The sequence below is a fragment of the Oncorhynchus mykiss genome, chromosome 18 (assembly GCF_013265735.2).
Source record: "Oncorhynchus mykiss isolate Arlee chromosome 18, USDA_OmykA_1.1, whole genome shotgun sequence".
NCBI lineage: Eukaryota > Metazoa > Chordata > Actinopteri > Salmoniformes > Salmonidae > Oncorhynchus > Oncorhynchus mykiss.
This window is the reverse complement of record NC_048582.1, coordinates 32,657,908-32,673,878: the sequence shown is the minus strand read 5'-3', so window position 1 is coordinate 32,673,878 and position 15,971 is coordinate 32,657,908. Positions and strand designations below refer to the sequence as shown.

The window sequence follows — 15,971 nt, the reverse complement described above, 5'->3', positions numbered from 1 at the left end:
TTTGTTTGTCACATCGGTATGAATGATTTGGGAGACAGGCGCAGGAATACGTAATAGTTTTTTCTTTCTTACCCAAATTACGGCGTGCCATGTAAAGGCACGGGGACGATGAACAAACAAACACTATACAAAACATAGGGTAGATACCCAAAACAAAAGAGCGAGGAATACCTCGAATAAATAATACAGTGCCTTGCGAAAGTATTCGGCCCCCTTGAACTTTGCGACCTTTTGCCACATTTCAGGCTTCAAACATAAAGATATAAAACTGTATTTTTTTATGAAGAATCAACAACAAGTGGGACAACTTTTTTAACAAATTAAAAACTGAAAAATTGGGCGTGCAAAATTATTCAGCCCCCTTAAGTTAATACTTTGTAGCGCCACCTTTTGCTGCGATTACAGCTGTAAGTCGCTTGGGGTATGTCTATCAGTTTTGCACATCGAGAGACTGAAATGTTTTCCCATTCCTCCTTGCAAAACAGCTCGAGCTCAGTGAGGTTGGATGGAGAGCATTTGTGAACAGCAGTTTTCAGTTCTTTCCACAGATTCTCGATTGGATTCAGGTCTGGACTTTGACTTAGCCATTCTAACACCTGGATATGTTTATTTTTGAACCATTCCATTGTAGATTTTGCTTTATGTTTTGGATCATTGTCTTGTTGGAAGACAAATCTCCGTCCCAGTCTCAGGTCTTTTGCAGACTTCATCAGGTTTTCTTCCAGAATGGTCCTGTATTTGGCTCCATCCATCTTCCCATCAATTTTAACCATCTTCCCTGTCCCTGCTGAAGAAAAGCAGGCCCAAACCATGATGCTGCCACCAACATGTTTGACAGTGGGGATGGTGTGTTCAGGGTGATGCGCTGTGTTGCTTTTACGCCAAACATAACGTTTTGCATTGTTGCCAAAAAGTTCAATTTTGGTTTCATCTGACCAGAGCACCTTCTTCCACATGTTTGGTGTGTCTCCCAGGTGGCTTGTGGCAAACTTTAAACAACACCTTTTATGGATATCTTTAAGAAATGGCTTTCTTCTTGCCACTCTTCCATAAAGGCCAGATTTGTGCAATATATGACTGATTGTTGTCCTATGGACACAGTCTCCCACCTCAGCTGTAGATCTCTGCAGTTCATCCAGAGTGATCATGGGCCTCTTGGCTGCATCTCTGATCAGTCTTCTCCTTGTATGAGCTGAAAGTTTAGAGGGACGGCCAGGTCTTGGTAGATTTGCAGTGGTCTGAAACTCCTTCCATTTCAATATTATCGCTTGCACAGTGCTCCTTGGGATGTTTAAAGCCTGGCAAATATTGTTGTATCCAAATCCGGCTTTAAACTTCTTCACAACAGTATCTCGGACCTGCCTGGTGTGTTCTTTGTTCTTCATGATGCTCTCTGCGCTTTTAACGGACCTCTGAGACTATCACAGTGCAGGTGCATTTATACGGAGACTTGATTACACACAGGTGGATTGTATTTATCATCATTAGTCATTTAGGTCAACATTGGATCATTCAGAGATCCTCACTGAACTTCTGGAGAGAGTTTGCTGCACTGAAAGTAAAGGGGCTGAATAATTTTGCACGCCCAATTTTTCAGTGTTTGATTTGTTAAAAAAGTTTGAAATATCCAATAAATGTCGTTCCACTTCATGATTGTGTCCCACTTGTTGTTGATTCTTCACAAAAAAAATACAGTTTTATATCTTTATGTTTGAAGCCTGAAATGTGGCAAAAGGTCGCAAAGTTCAAGGGGGCCGAATACTTTCGCAAGGCACTGTACAAGCCCCCAATGATTAACCCACGGGACGAGACCCGTAATCATCTGTGCAATCCACAATGGCATGAAAGCCAAAACACACAGCACAGGTACTCACGCGCACCAACGGACATTGTAACAATAATTGACAGCACCATGGTGAACAACAGGCACATACAGTGCCTTGCGAAAGTATTCGGCCCCCTTGAACTTTGCGACCTTTTGCCACATTTCAGGCTTCAAACATAAAGATATAAAACTGTATTTTTTTGTGAAGAATCAACAACAAGTGGGACACAATCATGAAGTGGAACGACATTTATTGGATATTTCAAACTTTTTTAACAAATCAAAAACTGAAAAATTGGGCGTGCAAAATGATTCAGCCCCCTTAAGTTAATACTTTGTAGCGCCTTTTGCTGTGATTACAGCTGTAAGTCGCTTGGGGTATGTCTCTATCAGTTTTGCACATCGAGAGACTGACATTTTTTCCCATTCCTCCTTGCAAAACAGCTCGAGCTCAGTGAGGTTGGATGGAGAGCATTTGTGAACAGCAGTTTTCTTTATGTTTGAAGCCTGAAATGTGGCAAAAGATCGCAAAGTTCAAGGGGGCCGAATACTTTCGCAAGGCACTGTATATACAAATACAATCAGTGGGAATAGAGGCCAGGTGTACGCAAGGAAAGTTCCAGAGGGATCCGTGACATTGTTACTCTAGTTAAGTAAAAGTAAACTGCTTTGCTTCCAGCCCAAAATTGGCCTAGATTCTGAAGAATGCGCTCCCTCATGCTAGACATAGGACACATTTTCAATGTATTACTATTTAGGTAAGGGCTGTAGCCACTGATTTCTGGCAGTTGTCACTTAATTTGCTGCTAGCAAAGTGCTGCTTCTCGCACCAAGCTGAAAACATTTGAATGAAAGAGTTTCAGGAATACGCATCGCAAAGAACAATAACACACCAGATTTCATTGGCTTCACTTCAAAGGGCTGTAACGTTAATGTTACCACAGAGTTGAACGTTTTTAGCAAGGCACTTACTTTACATTTGGACAAAACATTAATTGTTTGTCCTGACACCCTACCATGAAACTTCACATAACAGTATATGCCCAGTGCGCATTTTTGGCACTTCATTGAGCTGGCAAGCTTCCATCTACTCAGCACTCACCATAGAAGTAGTAAACTAAGAGTTCGTTCACAGTAGTTCACTCTCCTCTCCAACAGGTGTAGTTGCGTTGGCCCAGTGGTAGTGTCCAGTGTCTTAGTGTAGCGCCACAATGCAAGATAGGCTTATAGCCATTTTCTCTACATCTTAAATTGGTCCGTTTCAATTGATTAATCGCCAATACAAATACATCGGTCAAAGGTTAATATCGGCTGATAACATCAGTCAACCGATATATCGGTCGGGCTCTAAACAGTTGTCCTTTACTCCATGAGGATGACAAAGATGGTGCCGACGGAGAAGGGTGACATCTTACGAGTTCCAACAAAACTTTGCTGTATAGTGACTTTTATTGTGTTTATCTTTACTTTTTTGTAGAGAAAGTTCATACTATTATCGCATATGACCACCAAGCACTTCTGGACATCAGATCGACAGTAACTAACCTCGATTTCGACATCAATGCTGACTTAGCTGTTCCACTGTTCATACCGAACCCTATTCCTTTGTTCCATATGCTACCAAAATGCCGTAGAGGTAGACGAGGTGGAGTCCTGGTGAAATTGAGGCGAAGAGAAAACCGAACAGCACTTGTCCAGTCACTCGAGAATAAGATGGATGAGCTTTGTTCAAGAGTCTCCTTTCAGAGAGACTTGAAAAGCTGCACTAGTATATCTCTTACTGAAACGTGGCTGGATGATGATGCACGTAGTACTCGGTGGATTCTCCATGCAGTGGCAGGATCATACAGTGGTTTCGAGAAGTCGAAAGGATGTGGAGTGTGTTTTTTAATAAATAACAACTGGTGTGCTGCTTCAAGTCTGAAAGAAATCTTGAGCTTTTGTTCACCTGACATAGTAAGCTGCAGACCCTTTAATCTACCAAGAGAATTCTCATCCGTATTTATCACAGCTGTCTACATCCCACCCCAAGCCAACACCACTCTGGCACTCAACAAACTGTATGGGGCCATAAACAAACAAGAAACCGCTCACCCAGAGGCAGTGTTTCTGGTGGGCGGCGAATTTAACGCGGGGAGACTTAAACACTTCTACCAACACTCCTGCGCCACTGGGGGAGCTACAACTATAGACCACTTTTATTCTACCCGCAGATACAAGTCCTCCCTTCGGCAAATCTGATCATGACTCCAATCACCTGCATGCGCAGACCAGCTGGCAATTGTCTTCACCGACATTTGGAATCTATCCATGTCCCAGTCTGTTATCCCAAAATGTTTCAATGTGACCACCATTGTCCTTATTCCCAAGAGCTCCAAGGTAATCTGCCTAAATGACTCTCGACCTGTAGCACTCACATCTATAATAATGAAGTGGTTTGAAAGGCTGTATGTCAAGACACATATCAACACCATCATCCCAGACACCCTAGACCCACTCCGATTCACATACTGCCCCAACAGATCCACAAATGACACAATCTCATTTGCACTTCTCACATCCCTCTCCCAACTGGACAAGAAGAGAAATAACTATGTGAGAATGCTGTTCATAGACTACAGCTCAGAGTTCAACAACATAGTCCACTCCAAACTCTTCACCAAGCTAGGGACCCTGGAACTGAACCCCTCCCTCTGCAGCTGGATCCTTGACTTCCTGATGTGCCGGCCCCAGGTGGTGAGGGTTGGCAACAACACCATCTCGCTGACCCTCAACACGATGGGCCCTTCAGGGGTGTGTGCTTAGTCCCCTCCTGTAGTCCCTGTTCAACCCATGACTGCGTGACCATGCAAAATTCCAACACCATCATCAAGTTTTCCGACAACACGACAGTGGTTGGCCTGATAACTGATGGCGATGAGTCAGCCTATTGTACATGATTTGGAAATGCACACACCTGTCTATATAAGGTCCCACAGCTGACAGTGCATATCAGAGCAAAAACCAAGCCATGAGGTCGAAGGAATTGTCCGTAGAGCTCCGAGACAGGATTGTGCAGAGGCACAGATCTGGAGATGGGTATCAAAATAATTCAGCATTCAGCAGCATTGAAGATCTCCAAGAACACAGTAGCTTCCATCATTCTTAAATGGAAGACGTCCTAGAGCTGGCTGCACGGCCATACTGAGCAATTGGGGGAGAAGGGTCTTGGTCAGGGAGGTGACCAAGAACCTGGTGGTCACTCTGACAGAGCTCTAGAGTTTCTCTGTGGAGATGGGAGAACCATCCAGAAGGACAACCATCTCTGCAGCACTCCACCACTCAGGCCTTTATAGTAGAGTGGCCGGATGAAAGCCACTCCCCAGTAAAAGGCACAGGACAGCCCACTTGGAGTTTGCGAAAAGGCACCTTAAAGACTCTCAGACCATGAGAAGCAAGATTCTCTGGTCTGATGAAACCAAGATTGAACTCTTTGGACTAAATTCCAAGCTTCACATCTGGAGGAAACATGGCATCATCCCAACGGTGAAGCGTGGTGGTGCCAGCATTCTGTGGGGATGTTTTTCAGCGGCAGGGACTGAGACACGAGTCAGGATCGAGGAAAAGATGAACGGAGCAAAGTACAGAGAGATCCTTGATGAAAATATGCTCCAGAGCGCTCAGGACCTCAGACTGGGGCAAAGGTTCACCTTCCAACAGGACCATGACCCTAAGCACACAGCCAAGACAATGCAGGAGTGGCTTTGGGACAAGTCCCTGAATGTCCTTGAGTGGCCCTGCCAGAGCCCGGATTTGAACCCGATCAAACATCTCTGGAGAGACCTGAAAATAGCTGAGCAGCAACGCTCCCAATCCAACATGACAGAGCTTGAGAGGATCTGCACAGAAGAATGAAAGAAACTCCCCAAATACAGGTTTCCCTAGCTTGTAGAGTCAAGAAGACTCAATGCAGTAATCGCTGCCAAAGGTGCTTCAACAAAGTACTGAATAAAGGGTCTGAATACTTATGTACATTTGATATATATAAATATATTTTTTTGTAATAAATGTGCACAAATTTCAAAAAAAATATTTTTGCTTTGTCATTATGGGGTATTGTGTGTAGCTTGATGAAGGGGAAAAAACAATTGAATAAATTTTATAATAAGGCTGTAACGTAACAAAATGTGGAAAAAGTCAAGGGGTCTGAATACTTTCCGAAGGCACTGTATATAGAAAGTGAATTCAAAATGGATTAAATATTTTTTTTTCTCATCCATCTACACACAGTATTCCATAATGACAAAGGGAAAATATGTTTTTAGAAATGTTTGCACATTTATTGAAAGAGAACTACAGAAATACTGTATCTCATTTACATAATTATTCACACCCGTGAGTCAACACTTTGTAGAAGCACCTTTGTAGGGCAGCCCAGACCCAGAAGTGACTCTTCTTATCAACTGTATGCAATAATTTGCAATGTGTTGTCTAGGTATTCAACATTCTCTGTGTTGGTCTCACCAACCCCCTTCGTCACACCTCTGAAAAGCAGCGGTTACATCATGTAGGTCTGATATCTGATTGGGTTAACTTTACAGTAATTCCCAGAGCCGTTTGCTGTTCTAGTTAGAGCCTAATGTTAGCTAGCTAACATTGAACATGCTTAGTTAACTCCCAGCACTGTGGCGTTGTTGGCACGGTTCATTGTTGTTCAACTAGCTAATGTTAGCTGGCTGGCTCGTTAGCTAAAGTTATGTGACGTGTGTGAACTTACAATTTGTTTACCTAGCTAGGTACATTGTTTACCTAGCTAGCAAGCTAGATGTCTTAAGCTAAAGTGTACTGTTAGCTAGCTAGCTAAAGTTAGCTGGCTGGCTCCCTAGCTGATGTTATTGTTTCCCAGAGCTGTGTGCTGTTCTAGTTAGAACCTAATTTTAGCTAGCTAACATTGAACATGGTTGGTTAACTCCCAGTACTGTGGCATTGTTGGCACTGTTCATTGTTGTTTAACTAGCTAACGTTGGCTGGCTGGCTTGTTAGCTAACGCTACGTGACGTGTGTACAACACCCGTTGAATATGGCTGGTGTCAGTAAACGTCTGCAAAAAAAGCAGAATGAAATTGTTGCCAGCGGAGCTGGTTAGGCTGTTTTCATGTTATTCAAAGTAAACAAATCATTGGCCAGAGTGTCAAGAGTGCACTTTGAGAGCGAATTGAGATGGGTGGGGAAAAAGCTTAGGGTGAGGGTGTGAACTATGCTGAATGGGTTTAGACAAAGAGCTCTTCACTAAATAGCAAAACATTCAAAGCCGATCTTCTCAAAAGTGAGTTTAAAGCTGATCAACTTTCCCATTGTTCCTCAAATTCTCTACTTTTAAATCATGTAAAAAACACAATTAAACATTTCGCTACATAAGACCAAATCCAGGTGGTGAGTCACATTTGGCATTTGGTGTTTTAGGTTATTGTCCTGCTGAAAGGTAAATGAATCTCCCAGTGTCTGGTGGAAAGCAGACTCAAACAGGTTTTCCTCTAGGATTTTGCCTATCCTGAAAAACTCCCCAGTCATTAACGATCACAAGCATACCCATAACATGATGCAGCCACCACTATGCTTGAAAGTATGGAGAGTTGTCATGTCTACCCCTGCTCCTCCCCTCCAGGGTTCGACGTCACCGGTTTACTAACCACCGGTCCTGGGAAACATCATTACATTTTCTCGTGTTACTATTTTATATTCATCTTTAAACTCTGCATTGTTGGGAGGGGCTCGTAAGGAAGCATTTCACAGTAAAGTCTACACCAGTTATGTTCGGTACGTGACAAATACGATTTGATTTGAGTACCTTCAAAAGCTTTTGTAGCTTGTTGAAAGACACAGCTGACCATTAAACATCTTCTTTTTTTTTAAACATCTTTGTTTGTACTGTAGGGTTCACTCTATGGGTTCACTCACTATGTCAGGGACAGCTCATTTAGTCCTGCACTAGATTTACCATGGATCTTGATAGCTTAGAAATGTTACACAGGATTGAACCTTTAACAAATGCACCTATTATGTAAATAATTTATCACTATAGCGGAGCAAGCCACTTAAACATGCTCTTGATTGCCCCCATTGTAACGATTGTCCTCTTCTTCTGACGAGGAGTAAGAGATGTCGGACCAATGTGCAGCGTTTAATATATAAAACTGAACACTACAAAAATACAAAATAACAACGTGAATGAACAAACGAAAATCGAAACAGTCCCGTATGGTACAGACACAGGAAACAATCACCCACCACTCAAAAGTGAAACCAGGCTACCTAAGTATGGTTCTCAATCAGGGACAACGAATGACAGCTGCCTCTGATTGAGAACCTTACCAGGCCAAACACAGAAATCGCAAATCATAGAAAAAGGAACATAGACAACCCACTCAACTCACGCCCTGACCATACTAAAACAAAGACATAACAAAAGAACTAAGGTCAGAACGTGACACCCATTACATTCAGTCACTGGACTGCTTGTCCATTGTGATTGAAAATCTCTACATTCAATTCTCCGCTTATCTAATTCTGGTAAGGCAGGGAGCAGCACATTCACAGAACACACTGTTCTATCCACCTCTCTCTTCCTCCCCACCTCTCTCTCTCTCTCTCTCTTACTCCCCCATTTTCTCTCCATCTCACCCTCTCTCGTTCCCCCGTTCCGTGAGAGACAGGGAGTGGGGGTTGCCAAGGGATGGGAACAGAGTGATCTTGTTTTGGCCAGTATATTTTCGACAGCCTCTCTTCACCCTAGTGGAGCAGAACAAGCCATACATGCACAGTCATGAACACATTGACAATAGTGTAGAATCTGAAAATACTGTCTGATTCCCAAATGGCACCCTATTCTCTACATAGTGCCTTTGGGCCATGGTAATGCATTATGTAGGGAATTGAGTGTCATTTGGGAAGCAGTCACTGGAGAGAGACTGCAGTGGTATCGCCATCATCATCAAAGCACCACCTGAGGGTGTTGACTTGACCTGACCATGATCTCAATGGGGAACGAAACGTTGCATTTTGGTGTGTCTTCATAGATCACAGTGGGAGCATATCAGAGTTTTATGCACTCCAGATATCCTTCATTTCTTTACATTTGTTTTTCTGTCCAACAGCTGTGGGAATTGTGTCCTTACCTTTTTCATACCACAGAGTCTCTGCTGTATTTCATGAACGGTACATTGTATGTGACCTGTAAGAGCACCAGGGATATGTGAGGAATTTATATTTCATGTCAAAAGCTATGGATGGGTTTGTTTGCTTTGACGGAGAGAGACTATCAATTGATCTGATCTGGCTAATTCTGAGGAGACACTTAAAAGCCCAATGAAGTTCGAGCGTAAAATTGATATTTACCACATCTAATGTGTTGACACATTCTTCAGCATTTGTCATCTAAGAGCTTTGATTTAAGTCCCCTCTTGCCACATGCACGGCAAACTACAGATAAACGAGGACAAACTCGCATGCTTCAGATGAAAGCACACTGAGTGGATCGGAACAGTCAGAGAAGTAGAAGTCACAGGAAATGGATAAATGAGAAGCAAATGTCAAGAGACCTCACAACAATGTACAATATTTTGAGTGGAATGCAATCAGATTTCAGGTGAAGCCACAGCACTGTTACAGCAACATTGAAGGTTTTGGATGATATTCACTATGCTCTGGTTAAAACGTTGTGTTCATAGATTTGTCAAAGTGATTTGAAACTGTGTTGAGATTACTGGTAATGCCCTAGAGTGGTTTGTGAACTACCTGTCAAATTGAACTCCATGTGTTAAGGCAATTAAGGCCGATGGTTGTCTGACATCATAAAGCTGCACTCAGGTGTGCCTCAAGGGTCCATTTTAGGTCCACTGTTGTTTATTATTTAGATCAACAACATTGGGAGACAGATTGAGAAAGCTGATGTATATTTTTGTATTTGACACTGTTCTCTATTCAAGTGGCAGCAGATTGATTTTGACCTTTGAAAAAGCTTAAATAGCTATTATTACTATTATTATTATTACATTATTCAACAGAATCTGTACTATTTGAAGCTTGTTCTGAATTCCTCCAAAACAAAATACATGGTTTTTTCCAATACTAAACTCCGAAAACCAGGCACATGCCCTTCCGGTCTCCAATGTGCCCTTTTGGGTGGTGGTATAATTCCTCCCGCCAAAAATGTTTTTTTTGTACCTTTTTTGTGGTTGTTCTGAACCCACTTGCTGCAAGTCGTCATTAAATTGACATAAGATAATGAATGTAGCTGGCTACTGACATTTGTAATCCATTTGCCCATTCATAATTTGTCATCAAACCATCCATATGATGTATTCTTCACCATCATTTTTGACTTAGCCAAAATAACTTTAATATTGTGGTGAATATTTGTTGGTTCATGATGATATCACTGAATATGCATCCAAAGTCATGGCAAAGGCATACAGTTAAGTGCGTATGAAACTGCCCTTCTATCCTGGCTTTCACAACAGATAGCAAAGGAGGAGGTCTTCTAGCATCACAAGAGGAGGACTGAGTTAGGCAAACAGCAATGACTGTAATAGAGCTGTGCTACATGACAATATAGTTATTATGAAATGTGAAATTACTTTGACATGACATAATAAAATCGTACAATGAAGTTAGAAGATGTATGGTTATTAGATTATGAAGTTATTATTTAAGAGCATTGATGCTTAATCACAATCTGTATTAAAAAAATCTAGTCACCTCTAGCTGGCTAGCCATTTTGTTAACTGTAGCATATGAGCCTATGTAGCCTAATGAGTCTGCTTGCAAACAACATTATCAATCATATAGTAAAGCAATATTTTCTCACGGGGGGGGGTTGAGCACATGCCCCTCAAAAGGTATGGCCCTGCTGCTAGAGGCAAGCACTCAGGAACTAGAAAAGATGCGGAAAACAAAGGAGAGTTATCGTTATGCGGCGAAAATAAACAGACAAATGCATTTTAGGTCACAATCAGAGGAGAAACTAGACGGAGAGATAGATACAAGCCAAACCATTACATGGGAACCTAAAGTACTGTATGTTGAACTTTGTTTTGAACCTGTCATGCAGCGTATGAAGTGACGTGTCCACTGAGCATTCATGGTTCTCAAGACCTTCCTGATTTGCTATCAGCAGTCCAGTGGTTTGTGTGCACTGAGGATGATGGCTATGGGTCATAACAATCGCTCATCATTTGAAGGCATCTAGCCTTTGCACTGTATTTTGGGCACAGTGGTGCTTGTGCTCTGTAATCTGCCTCTGAAATCAAATGGTGCACAACAAATCGACCACGGTGTCAGAGTGTGAGCTTCGGCTGCACTCCTCCTAACATCATTTCTCATGGGGCTGATGATTTGGTGCACAACGAAGCGTTCCGGAACGTTCTGAAAATGCCCAAACTGCTTATAAATCAGAGATGAGGCCAACGCCCAAGACTACGTAGTTCAAACGCAGGGCAAGAAATTGAACAATTTACTATATTACACTGCCCAAAGATTTAAAAAAAAATCTCTAATCAAAAATGCTCAGACTATGTGTTCATCAAGGTAATGGGGTCCAATGAAACCATCATGTGTGATGGCTTTTTTATGTTTGGTACAGTAGATATAGGTTCTACGGTGCAGTAATTTTCATTGCACAGCACAGATATTCCCATTAATTCAATGGATCGTCGTCCCTCAATGCTGCATGTCTCTCTTGGCTGATCAGCGGTAGCAGCCGACTGCGGCCTGACTGGCTGAGTTTCACAGTTTCCACACATTCCACACCCTCTTTTATACTGCCTCTCAGGCTGGGAGAGGAGGGAGCAGGGCGATGCCAGAGTCAAATTGATTACTCACAGAGCACACACCTGACAAAGCCACAGGTTGTGTGTGTGTGTGTGTGTGTATATATATATAATTTACATGAAATTTTTGTCACTTACTGGAGCAATTAGGGTTAAGTGCCTTGCTCAAGGGTTACTGGCCCAACGCTCTTAACCGATAGGCTACCTGCCACCTGCTGTGTGTGTATTAGAGAGAAAGATAAATAAAGAGTGTGTGTGTGTGTGTGTCAGGGTTTCCGCCAGGAAAATTTGGCACCGGACAACGTGACCGGACAGATTTTTAATTTACTGGACATTTGAGAAATATACTGGACATCCATATGCATTGGCTTTGTAACCCATTAGGATGTTTACCCACGGTGCTCAAAATCACATTTAGATTATTGTCATTCATTTTAACAGAATAGAAATTAGCTTGTAAAGTTGTAAACAAATAAAGTAGAATGATGTTCTTATACCAACATGACAGGTTTTATTTGATAAGCAAAGCATTGCCTGTTGCGTCTTCATCCTTGCTATAAATCACAAATGATTATCATGAAACATAATAATAACAATAATTAGCCTATAAGAACAAGTCGCCTACTTCAAAATATAGATTTTGTATAAAATTATTTGCGAACGACCTGTCCTAAAGGCTATTTGTATGCACATTTTAATGAATAAATAACAAAACAGCTGATTTCAAATACAATCTAGGCCTCTAATTTAATTTAGCCTAGGAATGAATATTTTAACTAATAAATAACAAAACATGGCTGTCTACAAACACCAGGGCTGGCCGGTCATGGCTTGAAGGGATCCAGTTTTTGTAAAGCAGGTTAGGAGAATTTACACAGCAGGTTTAGAGAATTAATTTAGCAGGTTAATCCGGTGCCAAATTTTCCTGGCGGAAACCCTGACACACACACACATGCACACTCTTTATTTCTCTCTCTCTCTCTCACACACTCACACACACACACACACAGCGGGCGGCAGGTAGCCTATCGGTTAAGAGCGTTGGGCCAGTAACCCTTGAGCAAGGCACTTAACCCTGATTGCTCCTGTAAGTGACAAACATTTAATGTAAATGATACACACACACACAACCTGTGGCTCTGGCAGGTGTGTGCTCTGTGAGTAATCAATTTTACTCTGATATCACCCAGCTCCCCCCTCTCCCAGCCTGAGAGGCAGTATAAAAGAGGGTGTTGAAAATTAGGTTTAGGTTAGGAAAAGAGTTAGGGTTAGCTAAAATAAATAAAAATCTATATTTGACATTAATTTGACAAAAGCTAGATCCCTTCTAGCAATGACTGGGCTGTCCCACCCTACTCCTCATTCCCATTGCGATTCAGCACCACAGCAGTGGCAAGAGGACACTCTAGGTGGCCACAAAATGAAGAAATTCCAAAACTGATGTTGAACAATCAAATTCGATATGTAAATAAAACACATTTGACTAATCATTGAGAGAAAGCTTATTTTATTTATTAGTCTATGAAGTATATTTGCCTTTGAAGATGGAGCACATCGACTGGTATTTCCATCAATGAATAAAACGCATTATTTTGCAATGTTTTTTTATTTTTCTCTACAATTTGAGCGGCAATAATTTTACTTATCTGCTTTTCTTTTTTCTTTTTTTTAATCGGCCAAAGCCAGCATTTACCGGCTAATGGAAACCCTGGTGTGTGTCACATAAAAATTACATGAAGGCTTTTGACTCTGAAGTCTGAACCCTTCTGAGTTTCCATCTCTATTGTTTATTGTTTGTGTCAGAATACACTGTACACGGAGAACATTTTTCTACATGCTGTCTTTCAGCCCAGGAAAATTTGTGGGATTTTTTTTTGACAGCCTGAGTATGAAAATAGAGGCAAAAAGCTAGTTGTAGTAGGGCTGGGCAATATATCGATTTAATTCGATGAATTCCAATTTTATGTTTTTGCACGATATTCCAAATGCCTGTATTGCAAGAATCCCGTTTTTAAGTCGTTTTTGAGTTTATGAACGTTTGTCCACTTGTTCTCATGTTTTCTCGTCTCCTTCGCTCCTGTGCTGTGTGCACCTTTCCATTTACACCAGAGATCTGTATAAAATGAGGAAATGCACGACTCCGCCCTAACAATGGGAGTCGTTGTCCCAAAGGAGGGAATGCAGGAGACAAGTTAGGTCCAAAACAAGCCCATAGCAACGCATTGGGCTTATTTGGGACGGAATTTAGTGAGAGTGAAACTTCTTACTTCTTCTCTTCCTCTGGTTTACACACACACCAAGCCCCTCTCACTAACAACAACAAAGATAAGAGATCACTTCTTCATCTCCCAGGTAGCACAAATGTCTGGCCCACATCTGGCCTGATTCTGACATGCCAGATCTAAAACTGCTGGCCTGGGTCTGGCAGCTGGATTTCGCCCGAGTCCGAAATGAATGACGGCAGACTAGGCCAGAGTAATTCGGCCCAGATCTGGCAGCCTGAACTAAGCCAAAGCTGCCATTTTTGGGACAGAATTGGCCCAGATCCACTCGATTCAACCCTCCACCCCCGCCACACACACACACTCAAAAAATAATAATGATGTTAAATTGAGGAAGTAATATTGCAGCTATCAACCGAACTATGAACAGCATAAGCATAAAAAAAGACATGACATTTTCTAATTTTACCTTTTTTATTTAAATATATGAAATTTACTTTTGTGTGCGTGTCATCCCTCAACAAGTACTACATATGTACAGTAGCATGGACATATCCAAATAAATGTCACTAGAAAACAGCTTAAAAAAAAACGCAAAATGCAGCTACTTTGATGTTATTCTGTGCATAGTTGAAGCGACTGGGTTAGCCATAGTTGGCCAACTAGCAAGTAAGGGATAAGAACATTGCCAGCCTGCATAGCAATCAAATTAATAGAATGAACAACAAGTCCGCTTCTCTATCAACTGAACCGATAGCACAACTGGAAGGATGAAATAGCATGAATTTACTTATCAAAATTCTAATCTCAAAGAAAACATGTACATTTTTACCAGTAAATGTGGTCTTGTTTTCTTTGGCAACCGTGGAATAAGCGGGATAAACGCCTCTGCTCTGTACATTACTTGGAACTAATAAACTCGGGCAGTACCAAGTCGTCCATTATTTCCAGATAATGTACAAAGAGTCAGTGTTCCTCCCTTTATCCCATGTATGTCTGCGTGTATGTCAATGTATCTATTTCTCTCGGGGTCTATCTGCCCTTTCCTTGCTGTGTTAGGTCCTCTCCTTCCTGCGTCCGTCTCTGTCTGGTGCAAGCTGCAGCCACCTTATGACGAACTTCTCCCGTCTCTCCATCTGTAGCCTTGGATGTGAAACTGTTTCTCCTGACAGCCCCTTTGAATAACAGAAAAAAAATAGCAAAAGAACTATGTGTAGTTAGAACAATTTGTTGGATTTTGACACCACACAAAAATCTTAGGAATCACAATCCAGACCTCAAATGGGAAGCACATCAACTGCAGAAGTTTTCCATTTCAACAGTGAGTCAAACAGATCAAGAGATATGAATATGTGCCTGTTGTAGCCCCGTCGTGTGGTCAATCTGAATGTGGAGTCTTGACAGGGTTTGGAACAAGTTTACCAAGTTTGGTTACAATACAAATATCCGTGTCTAATTTTATGCATGTACAGTGCCTTGCGAAAGTATTCGGCCCCCTTGAACTTTGCGACCTTTTGCCACATTTCAGGCTTCAAACATAAAGATATAAAACTGTTTTTTTTTGTGAAGAATCAACAACAAGTGGGACACAATCATGAAGTGGAACGACATTTATTGGATATTTCAAACTTTTTGAACAAATCGAAAACTGAAAAATTGGGCATGCAAAATGTTTATCTTATCTTGCCCAGTATTCATGGATACAGCTCTCAGATGATAAACATATGGTCCATGCTATTCAGCATCCTTTGGATGTCGCTACCCCATTGAAGTTGACATATAAAATGGTCAAGGTTAGGTAAGGGATTTGGTTATGTGTAATGTTAGGGTAAGGTTTAAGATTAGGGTTATGGTTTAGGATTCCAAATAGCACTGACCATATAGGAGCTATGGATGCAAGGACTGGCCATCCGTTATATAGAAACTATAGTTTTGAGGCTATACAGTGTTTGTTTTCAGTTAATCCTATGTTTGGTTCTGATGGGGAAGAACAGTTGACCTAAGCTCAACAAGCATTAAAATATTTTCTTCGAGAAGCAATAGGTATACAGTGACTAGTGAAAGTCGACACACCCTTGAACAGTTTTCACATTTGAGATTTACTCTTTTACTGTCCAG

The 15,971-nt window shown here is 41.5% G+C and overlaps 1 long non-coding RNA gene across 1 annotated transcript in view; it reads right to left on the bottom strand.

The window, feature by feature from the left end:
- Positions 1-14,319: 14,319 nt before the first annotated feature.
- The window catches only part of LOC118941135, an 85,604-nt gene continuing 83,952 nt past the window's right edge, over positions 14,320-15,971 (bottom strand). Inside the window, exon 4 of the long non-coding RNA XR_005037433.1 lies at positions 14,320-15,028. This is a non-coding gene — a long non-coding RNA (uncharacterized LOC118941135). The remainder of the gene's footprint in view (positions 15,029-15,971) is intronic.